Consider the following 21593-nt stretch of genomic DNA (forward strand, 5'->3'; position numbering starts at 1 on the left):
GAAGAAAGAAGGAGTCATATTGCTGTTTGAAGAGAAAGCTTTCATCAAACCATTTTCAAAGAAGAAATGTTCTGCTTCTGGACTCTGAGGAGAGATGCATCAAGCAGTCCACCCCCATGGGACTCACCAGACCTCTGTAGAATGTAAACCTTGTAGACTTTAGACTTCCACACGTCAATAGACCTCCACAGAAACCACTGCTGCATCTGCCTCAGGCTGGCTCTTGTTCTGCCTTGTATCCCCTTCAGGGGCCCCCACTGAATAAGCCTGAACAGGCCATTTTCAATCCTAAGCATCTGATTGGACCATTTAGCACTAATAGCTCATTTTCCATTTTTCAATCTGAATAATTAATGAAGTAGACTGGAACTTGATTGGTTGTCTTAACTCCCTCCTGATTGGTCCATTTTGCTCAACCTGATTGGTTCAGTTTTGACTCCTAGAGCCTGATATTAAAGGGGGAAGCGTCCAATCTGATCTGCACTCAGGTCAGGGCTTGTTGGTTCCAGAGAGGTGTGGCCAGAGCTAGCCTAACTGGGGTCTGGGGCGGGGACCATCCACAGGCAGTGGGCTGAGGCCAGCACAATTTACCCCAACACAGTCACCTTGCTTCGTAACCTCTGGAGGCTGCAAGGATCCAGTTACAAGACTGCAGATTGAAGCAAAGATCTGTGGTGGTCTCACAGTCTGCAGCGGTCTTGGAAGTGTTGAAGACTATGGAAGTGTCAGTGGTCCCTACAAAATTCTACAGAGAGCTGTGGGGTTCTCTGTGAAGATCTGTGGAAATCTTGCTGTCCCGTTAAATTTGTCTGTGAAGGGTCTGATGAAAGGATCTGCTCAATGCATCAAGTCAGTTGTTGTGCGGGCTTTTATCCTCATCAGGGTTCCCACCTTTCAAACACCACCTTATTGGCTAATTTAGAATCCTCAATGGGCTCAAAAAATCCTGGAATGGAACCAGTCAGATTGGTCCATTGAGAGCTTAAACATGATTGGTCCACTTCAATCCCAGTGTCATATTCAAAAAGTGCAACTGTGACTGCTTGTCCAGTCCTGACAAGCAAGCTCATTGATGGTGGGCCTGCAGAACCAGCTTTAGTGGGGCTGGAGGCTTGAAGAGCTGGCATGCTTCAGTGGGGCAAGGTGTGGTCGTGCATATGGCTCTGCAGAAGAGCTGTTTGATGAGTCTGAGCTGTTGGAGAGCAGGCCACTGTGCCGAAGACCAGCTCCAGCAAAATGTCAGGTCAGGTGTCCCTGAAAGGATGAGACAGTGTTGGTGAAACTTGAGGGCTGAGGGGAAAGGGAGTGAGGCAGACACAGACACTCTCTCTGGCGCAAGTATCTCCTGCTGAGGGTCTCAGCGGGTCTTTATACATTAAGGCAAGCGGTGGGATTACATCATTGCATCCATAGACACAAAACAGAAACAATCAGTACATTCCTTTCCCATGGACCTTTGGTGCCCACGTGTTTTGAGAAAAGAGGTGACCTTAAAGTTAATAGATAATTAAAACTTATACTCATTATTTCAGCTTAAACAACTACCTAAGACAGCTAATAGTCCTTGGCACCTCCCTATCCGCCAAGGCTACAGTATCAGGAGACTCCTCTATCTATATGGCCTGCAGCTAGAGACCAGTTGCTTCCCAGTTATCAGTTATTAGAACTTTTTTCTACCTAGAAACTCCTAGCGTAATCAACTTTATGAATCATTGGGAAGCTTCTTTATGGAACTTCCATATAAGGAAAATTGTGGCCAGCTCTGGGTTGCTTATCAGGCATGCCCTTGCACAATAATAATTTCCCATTGTCAAGTGGGCCAAATTATTGAGTGTTTAATTTTTAAGTAGGTAATTCTCCATGCCATGTATTTACAGTATTTTTATATGTATAATTTATTGCCCAATGTATTTACTGAGAAGTTCTTTCTTCTTATGACCAAGAACAAAAACCAGAGGGATATTTAATCTTCAGCCCCACGGTGTGAGGCACAAGGACTCTTCAGCCCCATGGTGTGAGGCTCTTCAAAAGTCTTCAGCCCCATGATGAGGCCCTTTTTCTTCAGCCCCACGTTGTGAGGCTCTTTGAGCTTCGGCCCCACTGTGTGAGGCCGTTTTCTTAGCTGCTTGCCAGTGTCCTATCTGGCTGGTGCAGCAAGGACTCCTATAGCACCACTGCTCAGAGCCTGCCATGATGGCCATGTGCACAGCCTGTAGGACTCTTTCCCCCAGCTCACTCTGGGCCTGGACAAGTCTCACTGCCAGAGCCCCAGGACTAGCTGGTGAGGGGTAGAGCAAGGAACCCACCACCGCCACTGCAGTTGGAGCCTGCCAGGCTGGGGGTTGAGGGAACATGGATGAGGTATGGAGTGGGGGAAGGGCGGCCCCATGTGGCTGCATGCCAAGCCAGAGAGCCCCCAAATCACCATGCCTTACGGCCTTTAGGTGCCATGGGGCTCTTGTTTTCAGTCCTTTTAATCCAGTTTGCTAAGATTTTTGTTGGGAATTTTTGCATCTATGTTCGTCAGAAGTATTGTCAGAGATAATACTTTGGATGTAACTTTTCTAGTTTTGAGAAAGTAACTTTTTTTTTCCTCTTAAATAGCAACTATGTCCATATAAGGAGTTTTAGAAATGATATGCCATAATATATACTTAGTGACAATTTATCAATAATTATTTTATTACCACAAATTCTGCAGTGGTCTTCTATTTCACATTTTTACTATTTTAAACATTTTGAAGAAGAAATAAAACTAACTGCACCAGGGAATAATCTCATGATTTTTAAAGAGAGCATATAAATTTCACCTTATTTACCTTTAGTGCTTTGAAACAGAAGACTTCTTTTGTATCAATATATTTACTCCAAGGAAGCAGATGCGGTTTGGTACACTAGCGCTAGTAGAGTCAGAGGACCTGGGGAAATCCTGTAGTTTGCTTGTATTTTTAACTTCTCCCTTCCTGAGTTGACATCTAAATGAGTTCATTCATATGTGTAGCTTAAAAAACTTTTAGGAAATTGAATCAGTCTGAAGATATACACTAATCTTTTATGCCTTCTGCATTTGTTGTAATTCATAGCTAGTCTCTTTCCAATTCTGAGATTCTTAGTTTTCTCATTTTTCCTTTTTTTATCGTCATGGACTCAGTCTTCAGTTAAATTCCTGAACTTTGGGGCAGTTATACTTATGTAAATTTTGATGTCCAACTGATTTTGTTTTAGTTGTAAAGCCTTTATTGCCATCTTTACATTTATAAGCATATCATTTGCTTTTAATTTCAGAGAAATTGTAATCTTGTTGACTGCTAACAAAATCTATATTTTACTTAGGCTTCTGAGAGTAATGAAAGAGAGAAAGATCCAGTACATAAAAGCCACACTTTGCAGGATGAAATCAGTATGCTAAAACTGGAAATAAATACAATGAAAAATAAAAACCAGGAAAAAGAAAAGACCATTGAAATTTTAGAAGAAATGAATGATTTTCTGCGAGAAACAATACAACTGAGTGAGGAAAGACTTACAAAAACGGTATCTCAACATTGTGAACAACTTCTTGTTCTAAAGTGTGAAAATAACTTGCTAAGCACTCAATTGGAAAATGAAAAACTAAAAACAGAAACACTGAAATCAGAAGTTGAATCCTGCCATCGTAGACAGGATGCTGCTGTACAAGATCGTGGTCAAAGTCACAAGTCCGAGAGAGACCTAGAATGTCATTTCCAAGGGACAAGAGAGGAGAAGCTACATTTAGAGGAGAGATTATCTCAAAAACAAAGGGAAAACATGTTGCTTCAACAGCAACTGAATGAGGCTTACAACAAAACTGACAATAAAGAGGAGATATTAGTGAATATTCAAGGCCAGCTTCAGGACACTATAAGAAGGCTTCAAACTGAAAATGAGAAGCAAAAAGAAACAAATGACAAGTTAATTGATGAATGTAATCATTTGAAAATAAGAACATATAAGTATGAAGAGGAAAAAGCAGCAAGAGAAGTAAGTATTCCATTAAGAATGATATTTTTCAAACTTTCTGAAGGAAAACTCAAAAGAAGTAATTGGTTAGGGCTAAAGATTGAATCTAGTGAATGTGAGAAATATATAGACTCTATAATCATATTTGCTTTGTCAGCTTACAACCATCTATTGTGTCCAGTAAATAACAATTAGACCTGAGAGGTGCTTTACACAATATAAAGGCATAGAGTCACCTATGAAATTTTATTTTATTTTATTTTATTTTATTATTTTTTTAAAGATTTATTTTTATACAAGAGCTGGCGTACAGGTCAAGGTGTGGGAGGGTGAGAGGATTCACCAAAGACAAAATGGGGAGCAGAATAGACAGATGACTGAAATATACTGCTGTGCCTCAATAATTTTAAAAGACTTTTTTATATCAGCATGTATTTTTAAAATTATTACTGAGTAGTATTGCATTGGAGAGATTTACTACAATTTGCGTATCTAATCACCCTTTTTGTCCTCAATTTTTTTTTTAATTTTTATGTTCCCTATACAATTGCAACCCCCTTATTTTGACCCAGCCCCTCCTTTCCCCACCCCTCCCCCCATAGTGTGTCTCTGGTTCATAGTTGTTTGTTGATTTTGATTTTTTCTTTCTTACAGTTTTTCTTTTTCCTGGTCCCTTATTTAGTTTTCTAGATTCCTGCTATGAGTGAGACCATCCAGTATTTTTCTTTTTTTTCTGGCTTATTTCGCTGAGCATGATCCCTTCTAGCTCCACCCATGTTGCTGCAAATTGCATGTGTTTATCTTTTTTGAATGCGGATTAATATTCCATGGTGTATATGTACCACATCTTCTTGATACAGTCATCTATTTTTGGGCATTTGGGTTGTTTCCAAAGCTTAGCTATTGTAAATAGTGCTGCTATAAACATAGGGGTGCAGGTGCTCTTTGGAATTGATGTTTCTGTGTCCTTTGGGTAAATACCTAGGAGTGGAATTGCTGGATCATATGGAAGCTCTATGTTTAGTAGGTCCAGAAATCTCCACCCAGCTCTCCATAGTGGTTGGACCCGTTTGCACTCCCACCAACAGTGCAGAAGAGTTCCTTTTTCTCCACATCCTCGCCAACATTTGTTGTTGCTAGTTTTTTTAATATGTGCCATTCTCACTGGTGTAAGATGGTATCTCATGGTAGTTTTGATTTGCATTTCCCTGATGACAAGTGATGTTGAACATTTTTTCATATGCCTGTTGGCCATTTGCATTTCCTCTTCAGAGAAGTTCCTTTTTAGCTCTTCTGCCCATTTTTTGACTGGATTATTTTCTTTGTTGTTGTTGAGTCTCATCAGCTCTTTGCAGATTTTTGTGATCAGTCCTTTATCATTAGTGTTGTGTGCAAAAATGTTCTCCCAGTCGGTGGGGTTTCTCTTTGTTTTTGTTATTGTCTCTTTTGCTGTGCAGAAGCTCTTTAATTTGATGTAGTCTTCATGTTCTTCTTAATGAACATAAAAGCAACAACAGCTCATTTTAAAAGAAGTCTCACATGATTTTTTGCATTTGGGTTCTTGTCATAATAAATCATGGAACAGTAAAGCTAAGAATTCTTACTCAGCTTTGCAGCTAAATGGGTGTGGATACTTCAAAGTTGTGAAATTGGATTATTTGATAGAGAAAGAAAATGAAAGTCAAATATGGCTTTAAATTGTTAAATATTCTTTTTCTCACGAAAATTTTAAAAAATCAGATAATGTATCATTTTATAAGGTAGAATATACATACAGAAGCAATGTTAGAGAAGATTTTTGAGGAAATTTCTTTGCCTGTTTTTGGGGAAAAAGTTGTTTGTTTTTAATGTTTTTAGATAAGTGAAAAAGCAGTTTAAGTTTAATGTTGTGGTTCCAAGTCCGTGGTCCTCTTGTGGGGCACTGGTTTATTATGCTAGTCTTAGTAAGAAGGATCAAAAATCACTACTCTATCAAGATACAGAAAGACATGTCTCCATAATGACTTCAAATGCCTCAAAAAAGTTGTCTAAGAGTTACTTTGGAAGAGTTCTTTGTATACCTGGATATCAATCCCTTGTTAGTTGCATGCTGTCTGGATATTTTATCCATTCTGTGAGATGTCTTTTTCATCTGCTAATATGTCCTTTTGCTGTGTGAAAGGTTTTTAATTTGATGTCATCTCATCTGTTTATTTGGTTTTTGTTTCCCTTGCCTTAAGAGTATAGACTCCAAAGACATCTATGTCAGTGATGCCTTGAAACCTATCAACAATGCTCACCTCTATGTATTTTATTGTTCATCCTTTATGAACTTATCATTGTACTTGGAGTTAGAGAGTGAGTCTAAGGTCTTTCTTCCCCACATGTCTGTCTGATTTTCCTGCCCCACTCGTTAAAGAGATGTCCTTTTCCCCATTGTATGGTTGTGGTGTTTTTGTCATAAACTGGGAATTGATATATGTGTAGCTGGATTGCCACGCCTCTGAGTCCGTTCCATAGCTTTGTGTCTGCTTTTATTCCTATACACTATTGTGTTAATTACTAAATCATAGTGTTTAAAATCAGGTAATGTGCCTCCATGTTTCTTCTTTCCTCAGGATTGCTTTAGCTCTATTTATTTCTGGCTCTACCCTTCCTTCACTTCTTTCATCCTTGTGGAAATAGCAACCTGCACACAGAAACTTTTCTCAGAAAAGATGGGCTTCATCATCTTCTTGTGTTTCTAGTAATAAGGTCCAAAACAAAACAAAAACCTATACTCATCAACTAGTCCTTGGTCCAGCAATAGCTGTCACTTGATAGGTGACATTTAAATCTACACTCATTTAGTTTGTCATGGGTTTATCTTTTGCCCCCAAGGGAAGTTCCAGTATCCTCAGCATGGAATAAAAGCAGCCAAATAAATTTGGATCCTGCCAACTTACATATCCTTATCTCCCACTACTTCCTTTGCTGTCCCTTTGCTTTAGCATCTGACCGACCGAGACTGTATAAAGCCACAGTGCATTACCTTCTCTACAGCTCTTTGGCTCCGCATCTCTTCTCTGTCTGACATATCCTTGCCTTGCCCTTCAGGTATCAGTTCATATATCACCTCCACCAAAAAGCTGGAAAATAGTGACACAAAACCGTGAAGTTCCTTCCGTGTTCCAGTAGCTCCCTGTTCATACCTGTCATACTGCATACATGATCACTGAGGAGCGGACCGTGCCATCTCTGTATTGTCATTCCAGTGGTTGTCACAGTACCTTAGCACATGCTTGCTGAATAAATGAGAAATGAGAAAATCGGAAGCGCTGATCCTTAGCCACAATAACAATTGATTCAATGTGCAATGGACAAATTACGTTTGCTGTCTTCTATTTTGGAATGTAGTGGCACATAAATAACGTTTCATTTGAATACTGATGAAGGGCTCTGCTCTATTTTCTTTTTAACAAGTTATCTTAGTCATCGACAAAGTATTTATTTAAGAATCATTTATTTATGCATTCAAGATTATAATTCTGTGTAGTGTTTTTCCAAACATGATTTTTCAGTCATGTTCCTTCCAAGACTAGGTCACCCAAGTAAACCATTGGCTTCATCCCACAAACCTGTGTGCTTTCACATCTGGCCTCTTATTTATTTGTGCTTTTTTTTTTTTTTTTTGAATAAAGTAACCAGCCAGGTCGTCTTCTCAAAGTTCAGCTCACTGGGAGGGATTTTCTTTAAAAATGTGCTACAGGTGTCTCAGAGAGAAACCGCAGTGAGGTAGCCATGTGCATTATGATCATACCTGCACATTGTGAAGAACTAGCAAGAAAAATGCATGTGATCAATCCATAGCTGCACACCAGGTAGCAGAGGATGTGTTCATTTGTCCAAGAATTGTAACCACATCTGCGACAGCCGCTGCATTGGGAGTCACCACCTCGTTAACCATATGATAATCCATCGTCACTGTCCAAGAATATCTTCTGTGCAACACGACATCAAGCATGTGGTTGAAATCACCAACTCGGCATTTTTCGAGTTCTTCATGGTGATACTAAAGCTTGCATTTCCTCTAAAAATGTGATATTGCTTATGTCTAGATAGGCACCAGTCTAGAAACTTCCAATTTGCCATAATAGTCTTCTCTCCAGAGGTCAGTCAGTATCAGCCAGTAACCTTTGTTGGGAATCTATCAGCTTTGAGTTATAACGTATCCTGATCATGATGAATGGAACTTGGAAGAAAAATGTAGGGTGGGTTTGGGGACCCTCTGGGACATTTATGTACTAAAACCACACATTTAGCACCCAGTCTCCATAAATGTGTGCTCTGGTAGACAACAGTTACATTGTGGTTCCCTGGAGTCAATGTTAACTCAGAATTAATGTCCTGTGTTCCCAAGGTTTCTGGTTATTTCCATTTCCACATTGCGCATTCACCTAATCAAGGATTAAAGGTCCTTTTGGGGATGACAGGAAGACAGATCATAGGATAATTTTTGGCAGTTATCAGGGGTTTTAATCAAGTTGACCTGGCTGTCTTCATTCAAAGAACTGTGGTATCATAAACTGACTCACTTCTTGGAATGGATTTAGGGGCCATGATAATTTATGTTTATGATTCAAGTGACACTTTGTTCACTTGACCTATAACTTGTCAAGTAAGAACTCTGTAAAAAAAAAAAACCAAACAAACAAATAGTGATGGATCCAGGTGGACTGAGGATTGAGCCGGAGTGACAGGGACCAGGCAGGCGGCATAAATGAGGGACTTGGCAACCAGCACTCCAATCTCCTGCGTCTTAGACATTGGCAGATGATTCAATCCTTTAAAGAACAACACTGCAGATGGGCTCCTACCAAAGAGTCCCCGGCTGGGAGTGGAATGTGGGACCATGTGCAGGTCAATCTGCTCCAACACTTTCTTGTGGTTCCCTCCTTCGATTGAGGCCACCAATGGAAAGGAGTCCTCCTAATGGTGCAGGCACCATGCACCTGCCTTTTGGTCACATGTGGCTAATGAGAAATGGCACGGGTGCCAGCAGGTACAGGAGATGCAAGGGAAAGTTAAACTCGTGTTTGAGGATGGCTTGACACTGGTAGATTTTTACCTATCCTGCAGATCCTGTATTCTTTATATCACCGACGCTGATTTGGTGGCAGGGAATGGCTACAGAAAGAGGCTTGTTCGGGCTAGAAATTCTAATACTCTTCAAGGGATTGTAGTAGTTGAAAAAACTCAAATGAGTGAACAGTACTTCCCAGGCATACAGAAGTTTACTGTGTTGGACCTAGGGATGGTCTTGCTTCCAGTGGCCAGCCAGAGGGAGGCATCCTGCCTCATTATGAAGTTAGTTCAAGAGCAAACCAAAGATCCCAGTAAAAACCCTTTTCTCATGAAGAAACAGGCTCAGATTTCTGAGCCCCACCTTCTTAGAACCGTGCAACAGATCCCAGGGATTGGAAAAACTAAAGCTCCCCTACTGCTTCAGAAGTTTCCAAGCCTCCAGCAACTCGGTCAAGCTTCCATCCAACAACTGGAGCCAGTGGTCAGACCAGCAGCAGCACAGCAAATTCACTCCTTCTTCACTCAGTCCAGGTGACACTTGCCGCCTTCGTTCTGCAGTGTTCTTTTAGACCACAAGGGACAGGATCCTGTTTTCTTTTCATATTTCAAAGCCACAACAAAAGAATTCCTCTCCAGCAACTAGTGGAAGAGTCCAGATTGGAGCCTGCCTGTTGTCCTGCCCTACTCTCTGGGTCCAGATATTTCAGCTAGTGCGTCCCTGGGGGCACTGCCCTCCTCCTGCTGGCCTGAAGAGGGCCGGTGGGGCTCTTCCCAAGAGTCCATTTAATTAGAGATGCTCAGACTCAGCAAGAATCCAGCTTGGGAAGATTTTTATGTGACCTTGATCTGTATGTATCATGAAAAAGGCTTATCAAGTTTCAGGTGCTAGATAAGACTATCTGAAAGAAACAAATAATGAAGAACTGTGGACCATAAGCCCCTGTTCCTGGTGGCAGAGCTGCTGTTCTCCAGGTCTGGGCTTTGAAAACTACTGCCAGTGTAAATAAACAGTGGGACTGCCTTTTTTCTTCCTCCCTTCCTCCCTCCCTCCCTGGTGGCTGCACAGTTTGTTTATAACATGAGGCACATCTTCCGAACACAGAAAGCCGGAGCCTGGAGTTCCTATTTAAAGATAAAAAGCCTCGGGTGTCCCTGGTGGCACAAGGGAGTTAAGCACCACGCTATGAAGCGATCTGCAGCCCCTGCAGCATGAAATCCATCCCCCGCCGGCCAGGGAGAAACCCACATGGTGAGGCAGACCTCTCCTGTCTCACCTGCTGCCCTCCTCAGCAGTGTGTTTCAGTCAGTCTGCCTGTTCTGCTCCCCACTCTGTCTCTGGTGAATCCTCTCACTGCCCCCGGCATCTCTGGCCTGTATCCCAGCCCTTGTATGTGTAAATAATCTTTATTAAAAAAATAAAAAAATAAAGATAAAAAGTGAGTGTGTGTGAGGGAGGAAAAGAATGTTTGTTAATGTATATCCCAGCAATGGGAAGATCTACATGGGGCAGCTGAATGAAGAGAGGAGAGCCAGGGACCAGGGATGCAGCCGCTTGTTCAGAAAAGTAAATACAATTAACGATGTGTTCAAAAAAAAAGATCAAGTAAGAATTCCATAGGCTTCGTATCAATCTCACTTCTGGAAACACCTGGACAATGCCAATGTGCCTGAGTCAGGTGGATCTGATTGCTCCTTGTACCCAGCCATCTATTATGTTCATGAATGAAGAAATGTGTTACATCATTACTTGTAAGTGCTGAGTAAGCGGTATGCCTAGCAAACCATTAGTTTTTTATAAATCAATCTAATCATTATCAAAAGTCTAAAAGCATTCCATGACTTTTGAACTGTTTGCTGAATTTTCATGTTCAAATGTGACATTGACATTCCATGTAGAATGGAAAAGTCCCATTCTAAACCCTTTCCCTCCATAGGACATAGTCCAACCACCTCAACTGTCCGTCGTCACCTATGCTGCTTTTACACACTTGTGGATGATGTGACTTTTCTAGAATGTACTATAGGAGAAAGGGTTATAACATTAAATGTGCTTGACTATTTATACATACATATGACTACACATACACATGCTGTAGGCACCTGCATGGACCAGGAGTCCTTCTGGAAATGAAAACTTTACAGGAGTCTAGCACAGCATGTCAGCATAGCAATCTCTGGTAATCAGGCTGTGAATGTGGGAATAGAGACAGTGACCACATGAGCTGGGGGTCTCAGGGCTTTGGGCCCTGGTGAATGTGTGCCCCGTGACCAGCAGGGGGCACTGTGGGATGGCCCCTGGGCAATTCACTCAGAGGAGCCAGGGCCTGGGGGCTGAGTGCTTGGCTACCTGATGGAGATTGAACTGTTGTGTCCTCCCTGGTCCGGCACAGCCCTCTGAGCAGGGCCCTGTGTGTGGTGTCAACAGGTGCTTCCTCCCAGGGCTCTCCCAAGGGGTGAAGCAAACCCTCGTCTTTCTCAGTGTGGGGTGTGAGCTGAGCTGCAGCACTAAGGCTCAGGGAGGGCTGAGAAGTCCCTGGATGGAAGCCCATTTGCATGCACAGCCCCTCCTGTGGCAGAGGGTGGGGAAGAAAAGGAGGCCTGGGGAGCCCAGCCCCATGTGGGGCTCAGGGGCTGTGAGCACCATGGCCTGGACGCCTCTCCTCCTCGTGATCCTCTCTCACTGCACAGGTGGGGACAGGCCTCAAGGACCAGGGGTCACTGCAAGCTTTTTTCAGTCTGTCTCACACAGTAATTCATAAAATTGTATCTGGTCCTTGTCTCTTCACCCATGAGTGTCTGTACTTGCAGGTTTCCTCTCCCAGCCTGTGCTGACTCAGCAGCCCTCCCTCTCTGCGTCTCCTGGAGCAACAGCCAGACTCACCTGCACCCTGAGCAATGACGTCAGTGTCCAGAGCAAAAAGATATTCTGGTTCCAGCAGAAGCCAGGGAGCCCTCCCTGCTATCTCCTGAACTACCACACAGACTCAGATAAGGGCCGGGCCCCGGGGTCCCCAGCCGCTTCTCTGGAGCCAAGGACACCTCGGCCAACGCGGGGCTCCTGCTCGTCTCGGGGCCGCAGCCTGAGGACGAGGCCAACTACTGCTGCGTGGTCTCCCATGGCGGTGATTCTCACAGTGACACACACAGAAGGGGACATGGGACAGGAACCTCAGCCTGCTCACAGTCTTGTTATGTGGCCATTTTTAAATAACTGTGCATATGCACACTATACGTTGAAATACCTCTGAGTTCATAATGGATCTGCTACAATTAAACATTCAGTGTTTCTAAAACCTCAGGAAAAATAACTAACATTAAGAATAAACTAACGAATGACTCTGGAAGGCTGCCAAGTTATTAATGTGATTAATCGTGAAGCTGCCCTTTTTCTCTTACCCAGATAAGGAAGAGGAGACTTCCCCACTCTCATTCTCAGTGTCCAGAGACCCACCCCCCGCAGGTGCACAGCCCTCACAGCGGGGACTCTGCTCCCCAGAGACACTTCCCTCCCAGGAAGTGGGGGAAGGAAGGGCCCACGAGATTGTGTCCTAAGAAACAGGCACGAAGAGGTGAGATGCCGTGTGAGGATCAGGCCCAGCGGGAATTTCAGACAGAGCTGCCCTGCGCCCTCACGGGCACCTCAGCCTTCAGTTGTGGAGTCGGGACGGGGGTCAGGCATAGGGAGTTGATGACTCAGGACGTGAGGACAGCAAACCCCGTTGTGGGACATGAAAGGGTAAGAGCGATTCTCCACAATGTGAACCAGCTGAGTCTACTCCAAGGAAAGGGGTGAAATAGAGATGCTCTTAGAGCTGACACCACACCGGACCCCTGGGGACTTCCGTGAGTGGTGTGCCCCTCTCCTGTCCAACAGCGCAGCGTGTGGGGTGGGCTGTGAGCATCAAGAGCAGGAGCTCCCCAATAATGGTCTGTGAGCCTCCTCTGGTGAAGCCTTTCATGAGTCCAGAATCCAGGTGACATTCTCCTGCCCAGGGAGCAGAAGAAACATTGGGGGTCCCCATGGCAATGTTACCTAAGCCTCAAAGGCATACTCCCTGCTGAGTGACCCAAGACAGATGTTACTGACCCCTAGATTCAAACTCATCCTCTGGCTCCTGGTGTCCACACCACCTCTGTTATGAAGGCCATGTCCTTGTTGCAGACCCAACGGCTCAGTTTGGGCCCTGCTGGCACGGTAGCTGTGAGCTCCGGCAGGTCCACCCCCTTCCCTTGCTCTGACTTCACAAGGGAAGTGACAACGTTTCTTTTCTTACTGTTCTCCCAGTGCAGACGCCTGCAGTTGCTCCCAGATACAAAATCCCATTTATGGTTGGCAAAGAAAACAGACGTCCCACCTCTGGGTCCTGGGAGACCCAGGTGTCCTCTCCCAGCACCTGCATGTCCCCACTCCGGGTCCAGGCCTTCTTCTCCCCCCATAACCCTGACCGTGTAAGGACGCTGGGCTTCTCTCTTGCCCTGCAGACTGCTCTCCTGAGCTGCTCCTGCTCTCTGGTCACCAGGAGACCCCTCCCCACTGGGACAGGTCTCTCAGACCTGACACTCACTATACCACTTCACCCCTTATTCCTAATTCCTTTCCCTCATTAGGAATGATATTGGATATATATCACTTCTCTAAACCTAGAGCTCACCAGATAGAATGATTACCACTGTTACCAACACGTGCTCTGGGGATCGTAAGCCTGGACCTTGGCTCCAGTTCGTGATGTTTTGGTTATGAACCAGGGACAATGTAGCAGCAAACCCAGTGGCCAGGTGATCTTAAACTATTTGGTGACATAAATGTCACATTTTGCTACCTATTGGTCCTCAGTGACCTGAAAAAACAATGTCTCAGATGCGCACACCTTGGAAGCGACCTACACTTTTTTTTTTTTTTTTTTAAGATTGATTTATTTATACAAGCACTGGGTACAGTCAGAAGTGTGGGAGGGTGAGAGAATTCACCAGAGCCAGAGCGGGGAGCAGAGCAGGCTGACTGACGAAGTACACTTCTGAGGGTAGCAGTGGGCGGCAGGAGAGGTCTGCACGCTCATGTGGGACCCTCACCCGGGGGCCTTGGATCGAACCCCAGTGCTGCAGAGGCTGTAGGAAGCTTTGCAGCCCAGCACTCAACCGCTGTGCAACTGGGGAGTCCCCTGAAGCGACCTACTCTTTCTACTGCCTCAACTAGTGACAGCCAATGACGTGAGAACATCAGCACCCACCAGTAGAGCTGGGAGTGTGAAAAGCATAAGAAGATGTGCTGTATTCTGAGCCTAATAGGGGGTGCTGTGGACTGGTGCTGAGAGCTCAGGGGACCTGGATAGGTAGGCTCAGAAAATGCATCACTGACTCTTGCATAATTGGGACAGCAGTGCCCGCCCTGCCCTGAGCCACATGGGCACTCAGCACTGACTATCCCTGCCTCCTACTTCATCTCCTCCCATCTTGGAGTCGTTGCCCAAGCTTATTTTGCAGAAAAGGATGATGGACCATCACACCGCAGGGATAAATGTTCACGAACTGTGATGGGTGAGGCTGTCTGGACACAGCACAGCAGATACTTGGAGATGCAAGAGTCTCAATTCCAACAACAAGACCTCCACAAGCAGAGCTCTGGGGCTTCCCTGCCAGGACACAGGCCCCTCCCATCATAACCAAAGGCATTCATTTCACTACAGGATTCGCTGTGGTGGGGTGTGAAAGGATGTGATGGGGGTGACATGTCCACTGCCTTTCATCCTGGCACCCTGCACAAGCAGTGGGCCATCTGTTCTTTCTGTCACCTTCTCCCCTTAATTCTAGGGTCCTGGGCCAGGCTGTGCTAGACCTGTTGTCTTGCACAAAGTCTGTGTGTGTGTGTGTGTGTGAGAGAGAGAGAGAGAGATGAGTGAGCACCATCTTCTCTAATACTCTTCTAAGCCAGAGGCATCATGACAGAGTTTTCCTAAATATGCAAGGAGCTATTCCAAAGACATAAAAAGAGGCCATCTTTTATGTCTTTAGTAAATTAGTGCAAACTAATTTACTGATTGTAGAAAAACCAGGACATCCAGTCTCACAAGAACTGTGTCATATTTGAACATTAAAGGACAATATCATTCGTCATTATAAGTGTAAAAATGCCTCACTTTATTGTAGAGACCGTGTTATAGCAAGAAGGATCTATCTTGGCCTCCAAGGAGGATTTGGGTTGAGGCTCAGGCATTTGAGAAGTCTCAAATGGAGAATATGGATTTTGAGGGAGAGCAATCAGTAGTGTAAGTGAGGCATATGTCAGACATAGGTCCGTTCAGGAAAGAACTTCAGTGCTCTCAGCAGTGGCATTTTGACACGCTGTAGGAGAAAAGGATACATTTTTTGGGTGCCATGCTGTGTAACTCCTGGATTCTGGAGCCTGAGCAGGGGGACAGGCATCAGCCTGGACCTTCAGATGGAAAAAGCACAGCCCAAAGAAAGCACATCCCTGGGTCAGGCAGACTCACCCAGAGCCACCAGGGGGAGCAGTTCTCTGTTCCTTCCTGCCTTGGGATGGCCTCCTGGGCCCTGGTTCTGTCATTTGCAACTTTCCAATCCTCAAGTCACCCCTACCTCCTGATTGCCACCCAGACTCCCCGACCAGGAAAGAATTGGTTTGGACCCTGGGGCCCTGAGGATAACTGAGACAAAATGCAAAGGTGACACAGGGCTCCCACCAGAGTTCGGGGGCCTTTCTGGCAACTGTGATGATGCAGTTTACTCATGATGAACATCAAATAAATGTATTAGTATTACAACTGTCATTTTCTTTGTATGTTACTTGCCTGCTCTTTCTCATTTATTTCAGGGAGCATAACCAATGGAAAATCAACATAAAAATTGTTGTTGCAACTGTAAAAGAGAAGAAAAACAAATAGCAAAGAGAAATCACTACATACATGATTGATGATGAATGGATGGATGGATGGATGAATGGATGGATGGATGGATGGATCTATCGCTCGATCATAGGTTGTTTGATAAACAGAGAGTAGAGAAATAGATAGATGAATTTGATGATGTTTCTAAACTTCAAGTTTAGGAAAGAATCTTCTAAATTTCCAGAGATCACTAAGAGAATTCTGTTCACTTGTAAAGAAATACATAAAGTCACACATTCTTGGAAATATTAGATGCAGAATTGAAAGGGACAGGTTCTTAGATTTCTGAAGAGGGAAAGATTTAGGTTGATTATATTAAAGCAAGTTATTATTTAAGACTGAAAAAAAGAGGAAAAGAGTAAAATTTCAGAAATTAACTGTAAATTTAAGATTATCTAAAGATTGGTACATCTCGGTAATGAAATGGAAATGGTGAAGCAATTTAAAGTACAATAAATTTAGAAATAGAGCAATATTTAAATAATGTACAATGTTTTGCTTTCAAAACTGAATTTTTACTAAAAAATAATGATTCAACTAACATTATGGGCTAAAAGTAAAGCCAAAGACTTTGCTACAAAAAAAAAAAAAAAGAAACCAAGCAAGATTTAGATGGGTTTGGAGATGGAAAAGAGTTAGAAGACTATGGGACACCTTTTCCTGCTTCTTTTAAGAATTCCATTTTAATGTTTCTTTCAAGGCATGGGTAGTGAACATATATATATATATATATATATATATATATATATATGACTCATAATTATAGATCAATTTTCCATTAGAAAACAGGCAAACATAATTTTTAGTACCATTGGACACACCTAAGAGTATACAGAACGTATTCTGGAAAAACAAAATACGAAAGTAAGATGCCAAACAAACACATATATATTGTATATGATAAACTTTTAAGAGAAAAAAGATACATTTGAGGAGAGCGTACACATGAGTTGAATACATAGCACACAGCAAAAACTAAAGGATGTTGAAAGTCAAGATTAAGAAAATCGGGCCTCCCTGGTGGCGCAGCCGTTGAGCGCTGGGTTGCGAAGCTGCCCACGGCCTCTGCGCCGCCGGTTTGATCCCCGGCTGCTCCCCGGCCACCGGAGGAGGGTCCCACATGGCGTGCAGACCTCTCCTGCCGCCCGCTGCTCCCCTCAGCAGTGTGCTTCGGTCCTTCTGCCTGCTCTGCTCCCCGCTCTGGCTCTGGTGAATTCTCTCACCCTCCCACGCTTCTGACTGTACCCAGTGCTTGTATAAATAAATTAATAAATCTTTAAAAAAAAAAGAGAGAGAAAGCTCAGTCCACCACATAAGAGATATCAGACCCTATTCATCATCTGTGCCACTAAAACTTCTTTAATTATAGCAGTACCTAGTAAATGTCCCTTTATGTTTCCATTATAATATCATGTTGCACATTGTTGGCTGTGTGACCAGACCATTTTATGTATGCATGCGTGCTCATTTGTCTGCCATTCAAACACCATGTATTTACATTATGAAGTTTTATTTTTTCCTTTGTTTTCTAAGATGTGTGTTCTCACTATAATTACTGAATGTGGTGTCGAGGCCAAGTGCAGAGATCTGTGTGCTGTATTGCTGAAAGTGATGCTAGCTGCAGATTTATTTCAGGAAAAACATACTCCATTATTTCTACCTTTATTTCAATGAGGGACAATTTAGTTGTGAAACATCCAACAATCATCAGAGGGGGCAGCTTACAGAGAGTGTTTTTTCAGGCTTCCAGCAACAATCACTAAGCAACCATCCTTTCGTATGTTCATTTCTATTTTGTCTACATCTACTTTCCACAGACTAAGGAGTTATCCAGCTGCATCATCACCTTAGTTGTCACTCATGTCTAGAAGAAGGGGATCTGGCTAGACTTAAAAGTAGCTCCAAAATTTTGGGGAGAAAAAGAATGCAATGTGACTCTACTGGAAGCTTGTGATAATATAAGGGATTTTTCCCAGGACCTGCACAATCACTGAACATAAGGAAACGTAGACGCCCATGCCCTTTGTAACATTCAACCTTGAGCCATGAGCCTGTGCTCATCTTTGGGGCTCAGATGGGTCTCCTGGGGAATGCATAAACTTGGGTTTTGTTTTCTGAACCGAGGCTGGCCTCTCTCTGCTCTTGGATTGGTGAGCTCAGTTGATTTCTGTTTTTTTAGGGTAATTATTGATTAAATGAGAATAGAGGATTTTCTACTGCCTCTTTGACTTTAGTTTTCTAGTCCTATTTCCCTGCTCAGCATTTTTTTTTTTTATGAATTTTCTTCTCTTTGAATTATACAGGGGATCTCTTTTAAACATTTCTTTCAGGGAAGATCAAGTGTTAGCGAACCACTTCTTCAGTTTTTGTTTGTCTGGGAAGAACATTATTACTCTCTCGTCTCTGTTAGGAGAATCCTGCAGGTGATGATATTTGTGACTGGTATATTTTATCTCTATTCTGAATATGTTATTACATCCTCTCCTTGCCCTCTGGAAGAGAACTTGGTCATCATATTGCCTCAGTTGGGATCATCTGACGCCCTTGTGATCTTTTAAAGGGCTGGAGAAAGCAACAGGGAGTTTAGTTTCAAAAACCCACATCACGGTTTGTTTCCTCTTTTTCTTTTTCTTTTTTTTTTTTTTAAATGTATTTATTTCTACATACAATAACTGGAGCACAGGCCAGAGTTTTGGGGGGTGAGAGGATTCACCAGAGACAGAGTTGAGAACAGAACAGGCAGATTGAGCGAAACATACCGCTGAGGGGAGCAGCGGGCAAGTCAGGAGAGGTCTGCTGTGCCATGTGAGTCACCTCCCTGGCTGGGGATCGATCTTGTGCTGTAGTGGCTGTGGTGAGCTTTATAGGTTGCATCTTAACCCCTTGCATCACCAGGGAGTCCCCTCCTCTTTTGCTATTTCAGGAGATTTTTCTTCAATTAAATTTCAGTGGCATTTTTTAGATCCATCTGAAAAGTCACTTTCTACATTTGGAAGAAATGAATATCAATGTATTGAATAATGAACAATGGCGTAGGATATCCACACCGATAACATTCTGTGCAAATGGCTCCTCTTCACGTCCTAGAAAACTTTCCTATTGTCCACAAGACCCCCGAAACTTGCTCGGACATACAAATCCCCAGGTCCTGGGTCAATGATTTGATTCAGAAATAATGAAGTTTATATCCTGCCAAAATCTACCTTGATATCTTGTTGTGGGTGAGTTTTTCTGTACTTACTCATTAGACTTCTCCAATAACAGCAGAGCTTAGACTAAGATGAAGCTGGAAGGGATGATGCTAAGCTAGGTAAGTCAGAAGGAAAAAGATAAATATTGGATGATTCCACTTATATATGGAAAATAGAGAAACTGAATAAAGGGTCAGAAAAAAGACACACTTTGCAAGCTGACCATATAACTTGAGACAAACAGCAGGGAAGGAGCAAGAGGAGTCAAAACAGAGGAGGGAAGAGCACAAGGGACTGTGGTGATGGATCATGGTGCTGTGGTGGTGGAAACTACACTTGAAGGGAGAAATTAAATACAGTCCAAATTTAATAGTGATGTAAGAAAATAAAACTATTTAAAAAAGACTTGTGGCCACTAATTTCCAAAACGGATCCTGCGATTTCATTGCTTATCAAAATTGTTGATCAAAATTCCTCTCATGGAAAATGAATAGACATATTCTTTTCAAAAGTTACATATCCTAATGAATAGCCTAATGAAATAGGCTATCCTAATGAAATAGGCTCTTCACACTGTCCATACAGAGGGTGGATGACAACCTTTTTTTGTAATGGGTCACATAGAGTTTTAAGGGAAGCATGCCTGTAGACAACTTGGCAACTGCTTCCTCATGCTGTTGCGTGCCAAAGCAGCCAGGATTGAACATGGCCATGTGCACTCTGAAGGTTGAATATCTTATAATCTTCATATGTCACAAAAAGATTCTTCTTGTGATTTCTTATTCCACCTTGTGGAAATGTAAATGACCATCCACACACAAATAGGAACCATATGGGATCTGGCTGACAAGCTCGTTTCCTGACCTCTGCTATAGAATATAAACTAGAAAACATATTTCAGAAAATACTCATCATCAAGTGTTCAATCTTTCTCCTTGCCTCTGGCGATAAGCACAAAAACACTGATGGAAATAAGTGGGAACCAGTCACTCTGATCTCTCAATCCCAGGCTGAAAATTCACAAAATTTCCTTGGCTCATATTTAAAAATCAGGGACTCTTTCAAGTCCCTGACAACTTGGAAATGCTTTGCCTCCATTCTTTAACCTTCCTGTCAAGGCAATGGCTCCCGCATGGTTTCTTGGCCACTTTTGGAGAATCTGCTGGTATTCACTTATTCCATATCCCACAGAGGGGATTAGTAACTAAGTCCCAGAGTAGAAAGTAAGTTTGACAGTCCTCTGCTTGGGAGTACTGAGCAGTCCTGGAAGGTACTGCTCTTATTTAATGGAAGGTCTGCTCTTATTTAATTCTGCTGTAATGGAAGGTCTGCTCTTATTTAAGTCAGCTATGAAGGAGAAAGTAAAATTAAGTTTAAGTTTAATTTTTTTTTAAATTTTTTTTTTTATAGAGGCATGCTTTATTTATTTGTTTGCTGGTTTGTTTGTTTGTTTTGTTTATACATGCACTGGGTACAGTCAGAAGCGCGGGAGGGTGAGAGAATTCACCAGAGCCAGAGCGGGGAGCAGAGCAGGTAGAAGGACCGAAGTACACTGCTGAGGGGAGCAGCGGGCGCAGGAGAGGTCTGCACGCCATGTGGGACCCTCCTCCGGTGGCCGGGGAGCAGCCAGGGATCGAACCGGCGCCACAGAGGCCGCGGGCAGCTTCGCAACCCAGCGCTCAACCGCTGCGCCACAGGGAGCCCTTAAGTTTAATTTTTAAACTAAAACAAGACCAAATTCTAAAAGTAAAAAATCCTAATGAACCCTATGTTCATTGCAGCACTATTTACAATAGGTAAAAACTGGAAACACCCAAATGCCCCCAAACTGGTGTCTGCATCAAGAAGATGTGGCCTACATACACAATGGAATACTATTGAGCAATGAAAAAGATAAATCATGCCATTCGCAGAATGTGGATGGAGCTAGGAGAAATTATTCTCAATGAAATAAGCCAGAAGGTCAAGAAAAATATTGGATGATTTTGCTTATAGCAGGTATATAGGGGAACCAAATAAACTTCAGTGTAAAAAAAAAAAAAAATAACAAAAAACACAAAGGGCAAAAACAGGCAATTATAAATCAGAGATATTCTGTATGAAAGAGGTTGGAGAAGGATCAGAGGGAGGGAGCGAGGATCACAGGAGACTGAGCTGATGGTGCATGGGTACGTTGGTGAAGAAAATTCTATGGGGACTACACCTGAGGTGGTGGGGGAAAGCAAATATTTTTTAAAAATGAACAATGATGTAAAAATTCAAAAAATTTTAAAATCCTAATGACTGAATTATCCTCCTCTACTCAAATCCTGATGATTCCATTATTTCCCTTTATTATGCTATCTCTTTCATCTGGCATAATTCTTCTTTTTACTGCAATGATGATCTTGCTATTTTACTTACCATTGCTCAGCATAATCTCTTGGCTTGCTGTGATGGCTTAGGCAGTTCATATATACTGTCAGGTCTCTCTATT

General features: G+C 42.9%; 1 protein-coding gene and 1 pseudogene across 1 annotated transcript in view; both read left to right on the forward strand.

Annotated features, from left to right (window-relative positions):
* Positions 1–11871, forward strand: part of LOC119244449 (putative ankyrin repeat domain-containing protein 19) — a 279339-nt gene extending 267468 nt beyond the window's left edge. Inside the window, exons 9-10 of the mRNA XM_054694870.1 lie at positions 3334–4002; positions 11833–11871. The gene's annotated coding sequence lies outside the window, so the exon portion shown is untranslated. The remainder of the gene's footprint in view (positions 1–3333; positions 4003–11832) is intronic.
* Positions 8659–9559, forward strand: LOC119245223 (Fanconi anemia core complex-associated protein 24-like; annotated as a pseudogene).
* Positions 11872–21593: the final 9722 nt, after the last annotated feature.

Source organism: Talpa occidentalis, unplaced genomic scaffold (genome assembly GCF_014898055.3).
Source record: "Talpa occidentalis isolate TD23 unplaced genomic scaffold, MPIMG_talOcc4v2.1 talOcc4.14, whole genome shotgun sequence".
NCBI classification, from domain to species: Eukaryota; Metazoa; Chordata; class Mammalia; order Eulipotyphla; family Talpidae; genus Talpa; species Talpa occidentalis.